The following is a 3,701-nucleotide window of genomic DNA, read 5'->3' as shown; positions in this document are numbered from 1 at the left end:
AACGAGGCCCCGCGGATCTCAGGCCGGCACTGACACTCCGGGCTTGCATTCCCTTCCAAAGCCAGGAGCAGCGCTTCCATTTGGGATCGCTATTTCCTATCTGCCGGCGCTGGGCATTCCGTCTCCAGACTATCCAAGAGTGGCCACATTCACTTCCCCTGAAGCTCCCCAGGGCCCAGCAGGCAACCAGCCCTGGGGAAAGTTTAAGGTGACGTCCTAGGCATGACTCCGGAGCACGGTTGAAAAGGGGGACAGTCTGGTCCAACAAGAGCCGCGGATCCGAAGTGCTGCGTGCCATGCTAGGTTACATGGGTCCATCTTACCCTACAAAAGACTCAGGCAGTGACCTACTGGCTGGGCGCCCGATTGCAGCGTCAGCCCCCCCGGGGCCGCTCCCCCGGGGCCGGGAACGGATGAGGCAGCCATCAGAGGCAAAGAGGAGTGCAGGACCTGTGCAACCGGCCCTGCGAAGGATTGTGCAGAAGCCAGAACCCTCTGCCCGGAAGCTCAGACGCCCCACCACACAGATCGGACAGGCCGCGTCTTGGGTTTTGCGAGCTGCAGCTGCTGCCCCGCTCTGCCCCGCCCTTGCCCTGCTCTGCCCTGTCCAGTGCAGTTTGGGGGCGGAAGTGAGACTGGAAGATGTTGGAACCAAAACGGGAAAAGGAAAACAAAAAAAGCTCCTTTGGAGAGTGGAGGAGTACAGACACCAAACCTACGACCAGCAAGTCCCCACCTCCAACCACAGGCACGGACGGGGTTCGAACCCGCGATCTTCGGTTTACGAGACCGACGCCTTACCACTTGGCCACCGCGCCTGACAGCCGAGCAAACGGCAGAAGCTCTCAGTGGAGGGGAGGCGGTGCGGGTGAGGAGGGTGGAGCAGCCCCGCTGAGCACCGCCCCCTTCGTGAAGCACCGCCCACCAGCCCTCGCGGGCCCGCTGATTGGGCAACTCTAGGCTTCCCTCTGCCCAGTGCCTGCGAACCCGGCCCCCATGGAGCCGGCGGTGGCGCGGAAAGAGATTCGAGGCGGACGCTGGAGCCGCGGGCCCTGGACCCGGTAGCTGGAGAAAAGCCTCGGCGGCCGCGGTGCAGCCGCGATCTTGGCTGGTGCTGACACAGCATCCAGGAAATTCAGAGTGAACACTGTGATGACTCGGTTAAAAGCACACGGGTTCGGTTTTCTCTTGCTTTAAGCTTTCCCTCAATGGGGTTACAATATGTAGTTAAGTGAACTTGGGAAGGACAACTTTTCCTACTTGCCCAGCTGGGAACTGGTAAAGGGTATCTTAATCTTACCCTGGGTGAGGCAGGGGTTACTGGAGGACATGACTCCTGGGGCTTAAGAGTTGCCAAAGAAAACTACTTATCTGAAGGATGGGTTCTGGCAGAATCCTTGGTTTAAAGCCATGCTCGATCATCTGTGTGGTAATGACAAGTTTAATGAAGGCACTGACCTTGAAATCTCTGGGCCCAACTGATAACAGTGGGACAGCAAGAATGGTTAAACCGGCCAGGTGTCAGATGAAAAGAGAACATCTGAGTTGAATTTGAGCCAGACCCAACCTACTATTTCATCATAAATACCGGTGGTGTTAGAGAGCTCTTGACACACGTCTCCAGATGTGTCTGGGTTGTGTATAGTATAATAAACCTCCTGGTCTCCCTTTGGATGTGTTCTCAACATTTTTTGCAACATCATGCATTTGGTACCCTAGGGCTCCAAGTGGAGGCCTCCTCCCTGGAGCATCGCACTGTTACCATCAGGGTAACAACAGCCACCATAGTTGAAATCATGGGGAAATATAAAGGAGAGAGGGAGCTGGGATTGGCTCTGGGGCTGGTGGGGGACAGAGGAGACTTTAAAGGCCTAAGTAAGGTTTTGGGTTATATTTTGAAAAAGAGGCAAAAATGAGAGGGCCAGGAGTCTGAGTGGGTATACTACCATATATTTGGGTACAGCTTTTACCTCGTAGATCTTTAATTTCACACACACACACAGTGTGTGTGAACTCGAACTCAGGGTGTGGGGGTTGTTCCTGAGCTTTTGTGCTCAAGGCTAGTGCTCTACCACTTGAGCCACACTTCTACTTCGAGCTTATCTTTTTGTAGTTAATTAGACTTTCCTGCCCTGGCTGGCTTTGAATCGTGATCCTCAGCTTCCTGACTGGCTAGGATTATAGGCATAAGTCACCAGTGCCCAACTCATTTTACAAAAATTATCTTTCTTTGATTTATTCTAAGGGAGGGCTGAGTGGGGAAAAAGAGAAACCTCCTCTCAGGGCAGGGTTTTGTGCTTACTGGGATAGACACAGGTGCCCAGCTTTTTAGCAAGGCCAGACTGGACCACTACTCTCCCATTTATGCTTCCTGGATAGCTGGGATGACAAGATACACCTCACCATGCCCCACCTTTTATTGGTTGAGATGGGGATCTCGGAACATTTTCCCCAGCTAGCCTCAAACCACAATTCTATCTTTACTTCTTGAGTAGCAAGGAATACAGGTGTGAGTACTATACTCAGTAAGTTGAGTTATGAAAATTTTGTAAATTAATTTTGTATATTAGCCACACACATACACGCACACACACACATAAGTGTGCATATTTTCTTTGGAGATTTGGGGAGGGGGTTGTCTCACTAGGTAGCTGAAGAGACTGGAGACGTTTTCCAAAAGCCTAAGGAGGAGAAATTCAACGACCTTGAGGTCACACCACTAGAGAGAAACACAAGACATATTTGGGTGTATATTTAATTATGTTAATTCATTTCTCCTAAGATAGGCTATTTTCACACATTTTAAACTAGAGAGACAACTGTTGGAATGGAAGGAGCCTTCCAATTAATTGGCTTTTTTTTTTCCTTTTCAGTGGTACATAAAATAGTTTGTTGTTGTTTGCCAGTCCTGGGGCTTGAACTCTGGGCCTAGGCACTATCCCTGGGCTCCTTTTGCTTGAGGCTAGCACTCGAGCTATAACATCACTTCTGGCTTTTTCTATAATTGGAGATAAGAGTCTCATGGACTTTCCTGATGGCTTTGAACCTCAATCCTCAGATCTCAGCCCCCTGAGTAGCTAGGATTACAGGCATGAGCCACCAGCACCCTGCTCATGAGGTAGTTTTCTAAAATTAGTTTGATGAATTTGATGAAATGGAGTTAATGTTACTCAGTTAAGAGAATTACTCCTGGGGCTGGGAAGGTGGCTCAGTGGTAGAGTGCTTGCCTTGCATGCCTGAGGCCCTGGGTTTGATTTCCCAGCACCACATAAGTAAAAAAGAAAAAAAGCCGGAAGTGGTGCTGTGGCTCAAGTGGTAGAGCGCTAGCCTTGAGTTGAAGAGCTGAGGGACAGCACCCAGGCCCAGAGTTCAGGCCCCACGACCGGACCCAAAAAATAAAAAAAAAAAAAAAAAGAGAGAGAGAGAGAGAGAATTACTCCTTTTCCCATTTGTACATTTCCCTGTCTTTATCTCTTCCCCCCTCTCCCCATTTGGGACAGTCCTTTTCCACACCCTCAAATATAAATCTAACACACTTGTACCTTCTGGTAAGGGGTGAGCTGCACCCGTGCTACAGCAGACCCAGACATACATATTGACGCAGGGCGAGCTGCACATCCATGGGGGGAGGGAGGAGAGAAGGTCAGGAACCTAAAACTACTCTTAAATCAATTTTTACCTTTGTTTTTGGATGACCTTGA

At 50.4% G+C, this 3,701-nt stretch overlaps 1 non-coding gene across 1 annotated transcript; it reads right to left on the bottom strand.

Moving 5' to 3' along the window:
• Positions 1–746: 746 nt before the first annotated feature.
• Trnat-cgu lies at positions 747–818 on the bottom strand. The gene has a single exon. It is a non-coding gene; the product is annotated as a tRNA-Thr (tRNA).
• Positions 819–3,701: the final 2,883 nt, after the last annotated feature.

This window comes from Dipodomys spectabilis, unplaced genomic scaffold (genome assembly GCF_019054845.1).
Source record: "Dipodomys spectabilis isolate Male_0828 unplaced genomic scaffold, ASM1905484v1 ptg000004l, whole genome shotgun sequence".
NCBI lineage: Eukaryota > Metazoa > Chordata > Mammalia > Rodentia > Heteromyidae > Dipodomys > Dipodomys spectabilis.
Note: the sequence above shows the minus strand (reverse complement) of the source record. Positions and strands in the feature narration are given on the sequence as shown.